We start from the raw sequence: 15140 nt of genomic DNA, 5'->3' as shown, positions 1-15140 counted from the left end.
CAGTAACTTTCATACACCAGTGGTCGGGTGAATGAACCCGGTGTGGAAGTTTTAAATACTAATGGAAGATTGGAGGCTGAAAAGAAAAACGGGCATCAGGTTACAAGTGTAGGAATAAAATTTTACAAAAGAAAATGAGGAAATAGGTGACCGATTTATAACGAGGATAAAGAAATGTAATAAAAATAAATGTCGATCCGAGCGCTAACTGCCACCAACCCGTTTCAAACGGGAGCCTCTTATATTTCGGGAATCCACCCATTGTCGATATTGTCGGTCGGAAGCATTTCAAACATCACCGAGTAGACCATTCGGGCGTCGCATATTTAGGAAACGGTGTAATAATGGTAATATATTGTAATCCACATGTTGTTTGTGTAGATGATGATGCAGATGAAAATGGTGTGGATTTGAGGAAAATACACCGCTAAGTAAGAACTTAAAAGTGTGGTGTAGAAAAGACCAGTAAAATTTCAAATGCACACATTTCGAGTTCGCTATTTCTAACTGCACTGTCAGTAAAGAAAGTTTGACTTATGAATCATCTTCCTCTTTGATGGCCTTCAATTGGCATATAACTATTGCACCTTGAAGTCGAAAAAGAAAAATTGTGTGCTTATCTTTGATCCAATAATCCTAAAATTATTTTCTACAAGATGCACGATGTCCGCTTTACTCGGCTGCCGCGATGCACCGACTGCATATACGTACCTCGCATATGTTTTCAAATACGAAACTATAGATGCCCAAAATATCCCGAAATTCTTCCAATGTACTTGTATATTATCGTTTTGGTGGAGGAAATGCCTGCGATTTAGATTGTAATTCCTCGCGTTGCAGCGTCTTTCGAAATTTCGTCCATGCAAATAAACGTAGCTTCGGATGCTAGCGAGGTTGCTTTACAAAAGGATACGCACGAAATGCGCGCACTAGAATGCGCTCTTTCAAATTGTCATAGACGCATCTCTGAGCAACCGATTAGATGCGTTCGGCATTCCTGTTACGAGTACGAAGCCTTCCTCGTTGCCACGCACCGTAAACACGTGAAGGCATATCATCATATGAAGTCTCCATCCTATACACGAGTCTGGTACAATTTCAGGCGACGCGGTCGCACTAGTACCAGCCACAGGTCCTTTCACACCTATTCAAACTCAGCGACACATTCACACGAGATTATTCTCTTCACCGTGCTGGTTTCGTTCACTATTCACCAGTCCCTATTCAAAACATCAGTCAGTCAGTGAACCACAATATCAACCACCCCAATGTATGAACCAACTCTAAATGTGAAATATACACTCTATAGAAGACTTCCATAATTACTTCGCACACTTTTTGACTCCTTGCTGTGGAAGCGCCATCTATGTTACCAAAGACGTATCGGTATTGAATTCCGGCGGCAGCCGCATGCGTGGCACCACCGCCACCCAATTATTTGCGTCTGCACCTTTTTCACTCGGCCTTGAAAGCTGCTTATCAAACCGCGGTCGAATGTCCATTTCTGGAACATCGAACTGAGTACGCGGGGTTGTGTCCCCATTGCTTCCCACGAACTGCCCTAGAGGGCAAGGAAGGGAAATATTTTGCAGAGTCCTTTGTCTCCGCTGCGACCACATATGCGAAGAGGAGGTCACATTTATAATGAACTGCTATAGCCACTGTTTCTGCTGAGCTTTCTGCAGCACGAACTGTGGATACGGCTTTTCGTATCAAGGACTACAATTGCTTTCTTTTATATTTGAGTTCCTCCTTGGTAGAGTTACTTTATAGTATTTGATTATAATTTCATTACGCCAGTATAGATTAGCAGGATCCCTGTTTGTGTTCGATGCATATCTGTGGCTATCAGAGCTGTAAAATGTCTTCCGCGCACGGAGTACAACGAGGGCGATAAAGCCGTCGCCACTATCCAGGTATTATATGCCAAAGGGCGTCACTCACACAGGGAGCATCGTCATCTTTGACCGTAAGCATTTCTTTTCAGCATATATTTGTCCTTGATTAGCTACACCTACTCAGCAGCATTGTTAATGTACTGGCTAGCCGATGTTCAGAAAAAACTGCCGTGACATAAGATACACATTGCAAAGTGGGGTTTAAAGCGAAAGCCTCACTGCTCTAGTAAGAACTAAGGTCATCGGGGGGCCAGATTGTACTTCAGGTGAGGCGCGAGTGAACGGCGTATTGCCTCTCCCTGAAAACTGCAGCAACGGAAATGCCCAGTGGCGTCATTAAAAAGTAAAACACAATAAAAAGGAAGTTAATAAGCTATATGTTTTTTGAGTACACATAGCAGTGCATAAACTAAAATGCTAAATAAAAAAAACGAGTAAGAGCGCGTTTAAAGACCGCACATCCCGTCGCTTCTGTGGCGCAATAGATTAACACCCCGTACCTGATTGTAATGTTAATCCATTCCGCAACAAAAGCGATGGGAAGGGGACTTGGACATGGACATGGACTTCACCGGACGGTCTGTACAGGAATCAGATTGATTATATTTTTTGCCGGCAGAGATGGAGGAGCGCTATACAAGCAGTAAAAGCAAGGCCTGGGGTCGATTGTGGCACCGATCATCAGCTTCTTGTTGCCAAATTTAAGCTTCGATTGAAGAGAACGCAGGAAACTAGAAGGCCTTTTAGGTATGATCTGGATCAAATTCCATCAGAATATGCTGTGGAAGAGAGGAATTGATTTCAAGAATTAGATCTTGATCTAGCCAAAAGGACGCTCAGTTGTGGATGTGTCGAGAAGCGACCGGAGAGTCCGATGTTGCAAGGAGATATATCACACAGCAACATGGAATGTAAGATCTATGACGCAAGGTAAACTGGATGTCGTCAAGCAAGAAATGGACAGATGGAACATTGATATCTTGGGTATCAGCGAGCTCAAGTGGACCGGAATAGGAGAATTTAATTCCGGCGACCTTTATGTCTTTTATTGCGGGCACGAATCAACGAGAAGGAATTGGGGTTGCTGTCATAGTAAACAGAAGAATGAGCAAAGCAGTGCTAGGGTACAACCCCAAAAACGACCGAATGATTTCACTTCGGATCCAAGGTCACCCTTTCAACATAACAGTTATCTAAGTCTATGCACCAACCACTACTGCTGAAGAAGCTGACGTTGAGAGATTTTATGCTGACCTGCAATGCCTTTTAGACCGCACTCCATCATCAGACGTCCTTTTTCTGATAGGAGACCGGAATGCTAAGGTGGGGAGTGAAGAAATATCCAGAATTACAGGCAAGTTTGGTCTTGGTGAGCCAAATGAAGCTGGGCAGAGGCTAGTAGAGCTTTGTCAAGAAAACCGCCTGATCATAGCGTATACTCATTTTCAACAGCACAAGAGGCGCCTGTACACATGGACTTCACCGGACGGTCTTTACAGGAATCAGATTGATTATAATATTTGCCGGAAGAGATGGAGGAGCGCTATACACGCAGTAAAAACAAGGCCTGGGGCCGATTGTGGCACCGATCATCAGCTTCTTGTTACTACATTTAAGCTTCGATTGAAGAAATCCAGAAAACTAGGAGGCCTTTCAGGTATGATCTGGATCAAATTCCATCAGAATATGCTGTGGAAGTGAAGAATCGATTTCGAGAATTAGATCCACAAGACAGAGAGAACGAAGAGACGTGGACTGGTGTTCGTGATATAATACAAGAAGTTGCTACTAAAGTAGTTCCAAAGCAATATAAATGCAAGAAAGCAAATTGGTTATCTGAAGAGTATTTGCAAGTAACTGAGGAAAGAAGGATGGCAAAAGGTATGGGGGACAGAGAAAGATACAAGGTTCTCAATGCGGATTTTTAGAAAATAGCAAGGAGAGATAGCAATGCCTTCCTGAACATACAGTGCCAAGCAGTTGAAGACAACAGCCAATTGAGGAACACAACAGCTCTGTATAAGACAATCAAAGATATCAAAGTAAGCTTCTGTGCTAGCTGGGCGTGATAAAGGACAAACGAGGCAGGGACTTCACTAAAGCCTCAGAGATAAAGAAGAGCTGGCAAGAATACACAGAACTGTACAAGAAGGACCCGGATGTGCAAACCCAACATAAGACAGTTGTGATTACTGATCTCGAGCCGGGCATCCTGAAGAATGAAGTTGAATGGGCCTTAGCCAGCCTTGCTAAGAACAAAGCTAGCGGAATTTATGGCATTCCAGCTGAGTTGCTTCAAACCCTCAACCATGATAACGCTGTTAACGTTCTGCGTACATTATGTCATCAAATTTCGACAACCCTGCAGTGGCCACAGGATTGAAGGAGGTCAGATTACATCCCCATTCCAAGAAAAGGCAGTGCCAAAGATTGTTCCAACTACCGCACGATCGCGCTTATTTCGCATGCTAGCAAGGTGATGCTGAAAATCCTCCAAGGTAGGCTGCAGCAGTATGTGGATCGGGAGCTTCCGGACATGCAAGCTGGATTTCGCAAGGGAAGAAAAAATACAGATGAGATTGCCAACCTTCGCTGGATCATGGAAAAAACGAGAGAGTTCCAGAAACTCATCTACTTCTGCTTTTCTGATTATGCAAAAATGTTTAACTGCGTAGATCACAGCAGATTGTGGAAAGCTCTCCAAGAGATGGGAGTTCCAATTCACCTCATCTGTCTCCTCAGGAACGTGTATGAAGGACAAGAGGCCACATTCAGAACTGGGCATGGTCTTACTGATTGGTTTCCGATTGAGAAAGGAGTCAGGCAAGGCTGCATACTGTCGCCCTGCCTATTTAACCTATATGCAGAGTGCATCATGAGGAAGGCCGGTCTGGACGAGTCTTCAGCTGGAGTGAAGATTGCTGGAAAACGTATCAACAACCATATATATGCGGATGATACCACTTTAATGGCAGAAAGTGAAGTGGAACTCAAAAGACTTCTGATGCGCGTACAAGAGGAGAGTGAGAAGTTTGGGCTTAAACTAAACATTAAAAAGACAAAGATCATGGCGTCTTGCCCTATCAAGTCCTGGAGCATCGATGGACAAGAAGTGGAAGCTGTGACAGATTTTCTCTTCTTGGGCTCCAAGATTACCTCGGAAGGAGACTGCAGCCATGAAATTAGGAGACGCCTGCTTCTGGGAAAGAGAGCAATGGTTAGCCTTGACCGCCTAGTAAAGAGCAGAGACACTAGTCTGCCAACCAAAATCCGTATAACTCGTGCTATGGTCTTTCCAACTGTGATGTATGGATGCGAGAGTTGGACTGTGAAAAAGGCTGACCGACTGAACTGAGCCTGATTGTAAGACATGTGTTTTATTCCTGCAGGTACAGTTTTTATTTGTTTTTTTTTTAATTCACAACATTCAAATAAATTACGATCCTATTTCCGGGGGTATGTTCCCCTTTAGGTTGCATAATACCATATTTTTGTTCTCAACAGCAGCAAAACCAGCCGCGAACGCAGCCAGGATGTGACGGTATAACAACGGTTACACTATACAATTACCTTCACCGTATTCAATTCCGGTCTTTAGTGAGTGTATGTTACCTTTAGGTTGCGTTCACAGACAGCTCTTAGCTCTTAGGTCGCTTCTTCCGCTTGTTCTTCTTCATCTTCCACTCCGCACACGTACTTCTTCTTCTCCTCCAAACACCTGGCAAACTTTATTCGTAGCCCAAATTTTAAGCAGATGACATCCATTTATGGCCCACAAATGGCAACGATGATCAGAGAGAGGACACCCCGCAACACGCTGTAGAAAACCCGCGCAAAGCAGGGCTAACCTGCTCGCCCGCCGAGTTCGATTTGTAATCAGAGGCAAACCAAGAGGTCATCAAGGCAAAAGTTACAAACCTTCGTCTCCACTTAACATCTGGGTGGAAGGGCTCCCTGTTGAGAAAGTTGAAACGATGAGAATCGTGGCGCTTTTCCTTCAGTCGAACAGGAAGAACAAGGAAACACTTGAAAGACTCAAGACAACAGTGAAGATGACAGTAAAATTAATCAAACAGAATGCCAGCAAAAGGATGGGAGAGAAAGAAATAATTATGTCATATAATACAGGCATTGTACTACGAAGGCTCACCTACCCACTCCCATTCCTAAAATTAGGCCGTACTGAACACGCCAACGTTGAGGCCATAATTCGACAAGCATGCAAGATAGCCTTAGGGCTGCCGAACTGTACCTTCTCGGAAGGACTCCTGGGCTTGAGAGCACCTCAAACCACTTTAAGTAAGCGCACTTAACTACGCAACGATGCCGGCGTTTCTGAGACAAATCAGTAAGAGCCATGCGTGATCGCCTAAGACTACGTATCAAGCTGCCACCCCGAGATACCAGGACAAAGATACCTAAACGCATCACTAAGACAGTACAAGTGAAGCCACCGCCTAAAAATTGGCAATCTATTTCCCACGTGGGACGAAGAAAGACTTTCGGCAAAAGCAGTAGGTAGCATATAGACAGAAGATAAACAAGCGGTATATGTAGATGCCACAGAATATCCACAGATGCAAGCGGTCGCTCTTGCTGCGTTGGACAAGCAAAGCAGGCTGATAGTCTCCAGTACTACCAAAACGAGATCCTCGGGAACGGCAGATGAGGCGACTATTGCCCTTGCCATGATTAACACCGAAGCTACTACTATACTCACCGACTCTTAATTCGGCGTACGCAGTTATTCGAGGGAAAGAATTTCTCAAGCAGCAATGAACATATTGGGCAAACCAAGCACATAGACAGAATTGCTGAATTGATCTGGGCCCCGGCTCACTCTGGGAAGCCTGGTAACGAAAAGGTGCACGTGAAAGCCGAACAGGTGACGCGGTAGTTATTGAAAATTTCTCGAAGGACGGCCTGGCATCATTTTACATTTATAATCACTTAAAGCTAGACAGGAGGATATTCCCCTCTTAAGACAAAACTTAGACAAGGAGCACTAGACCACCTCCAGGCGACTCCCAGATGCGATCTTTCATGACTCCTTACTTTTCACATTTCTAACCCTTTGATCACGACCCGGAATGTATGCTTTGGGATGAAATAGCCACTTATGATGATATATTGTGCAATTGTAAAGAAGAGCCGCCCTCGTAATCTCTAATACATGTCCCTACTCTCCAGTAATAGGAGGCCATTTTGGTCAGCTCAGACATGGGAGATCAAACCTGGGTCATTTTTTTAGCTATACAGATCGCTGTAATATTTGGACTGATAACCACCTAGCCTGGATCATCTTCATTTTGCCTCTTGTGGCGAAATAATGTTTTGCCATCAGTTGTAACGGTACATATCTTCAGAAATACCGGGTGTTTCAGCGAACAGTGAAAAATTCCTGAGAGGATTGGGTTTAAAACGGAAAAAAACAATATTTGCCGAATTGGACTCTGCCACGGGTGACATATTGTGCTGCAGAACTCCTTTGATTATCCATGTAATTAACAAAAACCCCTGAATTAATTTTTGTCGTAGTTGGATGGTTAGTTCCAATGAGGGGTGGATGTTGTGAAAGTGATGATAAAATATCAGTTTTTGAAAGAAAGAACTCATTTTCTGAGCTCTGCAGCGCGAGCAACTCCAACTCTTTTTTCTGTGCCCAACCGAAACTGAGAGAACGAGATGCGCTGGAAATGTGGTGCGAGCGCAACGTCCGCTGGTGACCTGTACGAAAGAATGCAGCGCCCAATTCGAAACACATGCGCTAATTTCCCTGGCTTGGGAGCCTCGGCGCTTAGCTGAGACCGCGTCGGGAGTTATCATCTGCTTCGTCGCTAGGCGTACAAAAAAAAAAGGATATTCATCGTCAATTAAGGGAAAGTCGATTTTGCGAGTCCTGGTGAGCGTGGCTGCAGTCTTCTTTCTTTTTTTTTTTGTATGCGTCCCTTCTGTCATAGCTGCCCGACGGGATTCATTTCAGGTGTCACCATGCATTCGTTTACTCCCTAGGTCGAGCCTTTATTTTCCTACGATCGCCGCGTGTCAGCTATCCTATTCAAAAAAGAAAAGCTTTGTCCGCGTGACAAGGAGGGCTGAGGCGGCAGTGGCTGTATGCTTCAGTTCTTGCTGTTGTATTAGCATGTGTCAGCTCCTGTTCCTCAAAGAGTGGCTGAGTTTAGATTCGACCTACTTTTTTGAAGTGCGCGCATGACAAGTCCATTGCATGAAGTGCCAGTACTTCAAATAACTTGAATCTGTGGAAATGCCGCCTGAGATTAAAATGTCTCACCGCATCGTGCAAATTCTGGGAATGACCGCTCCACCGCAGACTCGACACTCCGCTGTCGAAGAAGGTGAACATTGTTATCGATTATGTCAGTGCACAAATGGGGGCGGAGATGGCGTCCAAACTGCGTGCTGCCCAAGATGCTGGGGTTCGTTGTGCCGACTAGTCTCGTGTTGATGTCGATATTTAGGAGATTTAATACTGCTGGATCAGTTCATGTTCAGAAAAGGAAAAGGCTATAGGGTGTGCGAACGAAGAGTTTGACACTAATGCCCTAGAGTACGTTTCTGTCAGACTGGAACAAAGTGTGAGGGAAATTGCGAACGAACACGGTGGTAACCAGGCTTCCCACTTTCAAGACACAGATACCACCCATATCATGTGTATCTTCACCTGGAACTGACACCAAGTGACTCTTAGAAACGGCTTGAATTTTTAAACTGGTGGCTAATCAAATTTGATAAGACCCTGCATTTCTGCAAAATGTGCTTTGAACAGACAATGCAAAATTTTGCAGGAACTCGTACGTCAATTCGCACAACACCCTTATTGGTGTGACATGAACTCGCATTGGCTATCCAGCACAATCACTATGTAAGGTGGTCAGCAAATATTTTGTGTGGCATTTATGACGGACGCATTGTCCGTCTTTACTCCATCGACGGAAGCCTTACTGGGAAAAGTACACAGGCAGCGTTCTAAAAGGCGCCGTTTCTGAATTTGCCTGGGAGCTACCAATGGCCGTGTTGGAAAAAAATTTGGTTTCAGAATGACGGAGCCCAACCGGTTTTTTTCCTTCTTCCCTGCAATTCCTGGAGAACACCTTTCCCAGACAATGAACTGGGCGTGGGGGAACAAGACCCCGGCCTCGGAAGTGGCCAGATTTGCCGCCACTGGATACGTTCCTCTGGGTATACGTTATGAACGAAGTTTTTCAAGACGGAGCCAGCGAACCTCGAAGACCTGAAGCGTCATATCGAGATATAAGTGGAAAGGATCTCCCGAGAGATGCTTACTTCTGCTTTGAACTTCATTAAAGTCCGCATTCTTGTTTGCATTGCAATGAACGGCAAGCTGTCTGAACATGTTCTGTGTAAATAATTCCTTGTCATACAAAATAGTAGTTCTTTCGTGAATTGTTCAAGTGGGGTTAGAAGCAGCTGAGTCAAAAAAATATAGAAATTTCGTTCATTTCCTATTTTTGTACACCTGGAAAATGCTAAATATCACGGCTGTCAAGTATCGAGGGCCAGTTCTTGAAATACTAGACGTGAGGGATCCAGCAAACGGCAAACGTATCGAACCATCCGGTACGAATCAGCATAGTGCTACAATTTTAATGTTTCCAGTTAACATCATTTCAACTATGATGTCATGTTCGTTTATTTTAGCTGTCAAGCCGATACCATGAAAAAAGAGGAATAGACGCTTGATTAAAATAATGCAATGCTTCTTAATATACTGGTACAGTTTAACCACAGCCGGCAATCTGCACGCTCTCGTTAAAAAGTGGCGCTGTTTAACAAAGCAAGCGAGGAAAATAACAGGATTTAAATCTCCTTCCGGCAGTTGCCGAGCAGGCAGAGCGCCAGGCCAGCGCCGTTCTAAGAAAGCGACGGCCGCGCAGCGGACAGTGGCTATCCTTTTTCTTCCTTCCAGCAACAAAGCAGACGATAACATTGGCGGCGGTCTCATCTAAGCGCCAATGCTCCCTAGCCAGGGAAATTAGCGCACGTCTCGAATTCAGCGCTGCATTTATTACGGCACGTCATTAAGCCACTGTAAGGTCAGCAGCGAATGTTGCGCTTGCGCCATAGGCAACCTGCAGTGAAGTTTGCTGTGTTGATCTCCGCGCCGTAACACATATCCTAGCGAGAAAAGCAGATACTTCTGAGGCGGCTTTTTAGGGAATTTTCACGCCACCTGCATTAGCTTACAGGAATCATATTTCACGCTCTGTCGAAGCTTTCCGTGGCGTGTGTCAGATAACTGGGCTACATCCAGAGCGCCTGGCCTAGGACGTTATCAGTCACACGCGTATATATAATGCTGGTGAACATGCTCGGTCGTTTATCGCGAACCAAGCGGCCAACAGCAGCATTTTTGAGTCACGCTGCGGGACCATTGCAGCACTACCTATGCAGTGCAGGTTCCCTATACTTCTGGTGGTTCTGTGCAGAAAAAGGCCTCAGATTTCCTCGCTCTGCAGGGCTGGGGCAAATAAGCTTTTCTTCGTTTCAAAACCTCTTACAGCATAGCCTGACAATATTTTTCTTGAAAATATTTTTTTTTCGGTTTTCAGCCCACAAATTTTAGGAAGTTTTTAGAGTTTGCTGAAATACCCAGTATACAGCATTGCACTGGCCAAATAGCAAGCTTCCACTCCCCTGCCTACCCTTTTCTTTCCCTGCCACCCTTGGCTATCTGGCTCGCCTCCAGGGGCTTCTTCCTTCACAATGCCCTCTATATTTTCGTGTTGCATAGACCCGCCTGTGGCGTCCTTGAGATTCGCGCACAGCCATCCATATGGAATCGCGCGCTGGAGCCATTTCTACGGCTCCTTTTCCCTGCCGTTCCCAGAAAGCCTTGAAGGAGTTAAACCACAGCAAAGCGTATCTGAACATGATTAACCAAGATTCTGCTCTGTAAATTAGATTATCTACATGGGTCTAAACTGGCTTAGCAGCACAAAAAAGCCATGTATAACAAAGCGTTTCTTGTGTAACCGGGCTTAGCCGAGCCAAGCGCAGCCGGATTTTCATCAGGTCTATTCATGTTTAACGCGCGTACAAAATGCGCTCCATCCGGTGCCAATTTACCGTTCTTTATACTTTGGCGTCAGAGGTCATGATGTCTTACTGCAGGTGCACAGAGTGCTTATTCTCATCTGTGTTAATGCGTCTCAGTAGAACACACAGTAGTGCTCAATCTCTTAACACATGGCGTCGTAGGAAAAGGATTTGTATATTCTCTTAGCGGCCGTCAGTGTTATGTACGGGGGAGGGGGGAGGGGTAAAAAAATCACAGGCCGCTGCGAAGAGCCCCTGGGCAGCTGCTCTCCGCTATCGCGGCGCTGTTATCGGATTGCCAGGGTATTCGCTGAGAGGGAGTGAGGCCTCCCTCTTGCTCGCTCTCTTCGATAACGAAGATGGTATAAACATAGAGAAAGAGATTGGTAAAGAGCGGACACTCGGCGAAAACTGGCCCCAGGAAATGACGCGCGACTTGTTGCGCTGCCGCCGACTGATGGATGGCGGCACCAGCGCGGACATGCGCGGACGTGCGCGCGGCGGCACTCGCTGCAGCGGTGGCCCGCCGGAGCAGACGATAGAGTGTTGTCGAATGGAGCGAGCGGTTGTCTGCTCGTGCCTCGCCGCGCCTGTACGGCACAGACCGCATATTTTTATCTCTCGTGGGCTGCTACGCGGAACGACTGCGTTTTGGAACGACGTCAAGATGAACAACGTTTTTTGCTTAACTACGCTGCATTTGAAGCAGTTTACCATGACCACGCCGGCTGGTGCCAATCAAGTTTCACAGCTTGTGAACAGCGGCTGTTAGGGCATAGAAAAGTTCAGGCGCTGTTCGCGACGCTCCGGCAGTTTCCAACCGCGGCGAGGTTAATATGTTGTGTTCCTGCGAAACTGAGCTGCATTTCGAACAGTTTATCTCACCACGCTGGACAAAGTGGCGTGTGAAGGCACCAAGGCACGCCGTTGCGCCAACATGGCGTATTAGCCGGCCGGTGTGGCCACGCCTGACGCGGTTTGCCGAACGGGTAGTTTTCCTAAATGTCGCGTTTAACAGGGCGACGGTAAGGTGAGAAATGTTGCATTCTTGACTTTCTTGTCAAACTGCGCAGTATTTCAGGCAGTTATGCTCAGTATGGCGGCGAAGGCGCTACACAAAATCGCGCGTGAAGGGCAAGCTAACAGGCATGACAAGGCGTGCTGGCCGCGGTGACGTGACGTGGCGGGAGACGGTTTTGCGAACGGCTGGTTTTGCGTGGTGTCGCGTTTAACAGGGCAACCGCAAGGTGAGAAATGTTTCATTCTTGTCAAAATGTGAGGCATTTCGGGCTGTTTAGCTCAGCACGGCTGTCTGCGCTTCACGAAGTCGCGTATGAAGGGCAAGCCAACATGGCGTGCTCGCCGGCCGCGCTGAGGCCAGGCCGCGGTTTTGCGAACGGCTAGTTTTGAGTGGTGTCGCGTTGCATTTAACGGGGCAACGTTAAAGTGAGAAATGTTTTATTATGCTGCAAGCTTCATTGTTTCAGCTGTTCAGTGCTTTTGAGGAATATTGTTAGTTTAGTGGCTGTTATTCCACTCACTGTAGAAATGCATTTTCAGATAGGTTCCTGCATTTCCTGACCTCTACGTTGCAAGAGTAGCTTTTGTATCAATTTTACGAATGACAGCTTCCCTGTTCTGAACCATAACTGCTACTCATCAACCTTCAGTACGCGCCCACATGCAAAAGATGTGTGCGCGGTGCAGTGGCCTTACATTTCATTGCAACCTTCTGCATCATGTTCATTCGTTTTCTAACAGCACCGCATGGACCCACGGACTGCTGCCGAAGCACGGCAGATGCGACGAGTGAGAGGTGTGGCCTTTCCCCAAGCATCAGTACTCCTCTCTGCCCTCAACAATGCAAGTTACCCTTGCTCTGGTAGCCGCGACTGGGACTGTGCAGTTTATGTATGCCTGTTTAGTTACATATCGTTTGCTATAATTCGGAAATTAACGTTATGCTATTTTTTTTCTACCTAAGTAATGTTTCTCGCCTTGTGTATTCTTATTTTTCTGTACTGTGTACATCGCCTAATATGTGCCAAGTTTTGTTAATGCATCCGTCTACATCTGTTGCATCTCTTATGTGTTTTATATGCAGCAAAATAAAGGTTCATTTCACAAAGCACTTGGCGTCTTTTCTGCAATACTGTTTTGCAAAGACTACGGCGCAGCTGCGTTGATGGCCAGTTTAAAGAACTGCGAATGTATTTTGAATGTTGTTATGCATGCTGAAAATAAATAGAAACACTAGCAGACGATGTAAAACCAATATAATGCGCCAAAAGGGCAGAGAAGGGCGCAGCGCATGCTAGCATTCAAATCGCGCGCCTTTCAGCAAGACCGGAAGTATATGGCGCCGGCCGCTTGGTGCACTACAGTCAAATGGGCCGCTGTGCCCTATGGGAGTGTCCGCTCTTTACCAATATCTTTCTCTATGGTATAAAGGTGTACAGCGTGAGCCTCTACTTTCGCTGTTCGCTCTTCGTGTCCGGTTGTGATTCCGTGCTTCGCGTAGCAGGCGACAGTTAGCACAAAGGAACGCGCGATACTAGCGGCCATATAAGAGGGAGAGAGAGAGAGACAACTTTATTTGCCCCAGATGTCGTGAATTAGGGCAGAGGGGTCCTGTGTGGCCCCCAGGTGGCGGCGACATCCTGGGCCCACGAAATGAGTGAAAGTTGTGTGTTCCTGTCTGGCTTGGTAAGGAGTTAGTGCCAGCTTTCCGCAGAGGGAGCTGGCAGGAGGGCCCTTGGGGGCGGGTTATTTACGCATCCCCAGAGGATGTACGCGCCTGAGTGGCGGGTTCTCCGTTGTTACAATTTGGACATGCGGGGTCGTATTCCCCGTTAGTAATTAGTGATAGCCTGGAGTGACTAGGAAATGAGTGTCTCTGTAATCTGCGCAGCAGGGTGGCTTGTGCTCGGTCGAGGTCGGGGTGGGGAGGCGGGGAAAGGCGTCGCGTCTCTTTGTGTAAATTGGTAATTTCGGCGAAAGTCTGGGGGGCTTTAGCGAGTGCGTCTAGATGCGTCAGACCGACTGCCCGGATTGTTAATCCTCGGGCAAGTTGGTCGGCCCCATCGTTTCCAGAGTTGCCCGCTTGGGCGGGTACCCAGACTAGGTTAATTTTGTGGTCCGGAGTGCAGCCGCGCAGGGTGCGTGCAGCAGGAAGGCAGATGTAGCCTGCCGAGAAATTTAGAATTGCTCTTTCTGAGTCACTAAGGACTGTACGCGTACGCGGGTCAGCGATGGCCAGCGCTATAGCTGTTTCTTCCGCTGCGGTGGGGGAGGAGGCACGCACCGTGGCGGCATAGATAAGTGTAGATTGCGGCGTGGTAGCACAGGCCACATATGTTGTTGCATCTTGCCTTGCCGCGTCCACGTATGTTGCGTGTTCATCGGTATGGTAGGTTTCATCGAGTGCCCTGGCTTTGTGTTGACGGCGCGCGTCGTGTCGGCCAGGGAGCATGTTTTTTTGTAGTGGTTTGACAACGAGGCGGCTGTGTACACATGTCGGGTGGGGGGCTGTGGGATGGGGATCGCCTATTGGGTTGACGTTTAACCGGTCAAGGATGAGACGGCCGTGATTTGTCCTGGAGAGGCGATGAATTTGGGCTGTCTTGTGTGCCTCTATAAGTTCGGAAACAGTGTTGTAAATCCCCAGTTGGAGGAGGTGTCGCGTGCTAGCGTATTGTGGCAACCCTAGGGCAGCCTTGTACACCGAGCGGATGATGCTGTTAACTGCCTCCTCATCTTTTCAGCGAAGGTGATAGTAGGGATAGGAGTATACTATCCTGCTAACAAGGAATGCCTGTGTTAGCCGGCAGAGGTCATCCTTCATCATGCCTCTACGACGTGTGGAGATGCGGCGAATAAGGCCGATTATTTGGTGAGCTGTGGTGCGAAGGCGTTGTATTGCTTCAGAGTTCTGTGTATTGTTCTGTATTAGCATGCCCAGGATACGAATGGTCTGGACGGAAGGTATAGCGTGTGTGTCGATGTGGCGCGTGATGAGCTCAAGCGCTGCGGGAGCCGGTCTGCGCACTCTCCTGTCGCGGATGACAAGCAGCTCCGATTTTGTTGGGGAGCATGTGAGGCCGTTCGCCTGTACATAGGTGTGGACAGTGTCAATGGCTGTCTGGGGGGAACTCTGGATGTCCC

This window comes from Amblyomma maculatum, chromosome 7 (assembly GCF_055883805.1).
Source record: "Amblyomma maculatum isolate TAMU_Amacu chromosome 7, ASM5588380v1, whole genome shotgun sequence".
In the NCBI taxonomy this organism is placed as follows: domain Eukaryota; kingdom Metazoa; phylum Arthropoda; class Arachnida; order Ixodida; family Ixodidae; genus Amblyomma; species Amblyomma maculatum.
Note: the sequence above shows the minus strand (reverse complement) of the source record.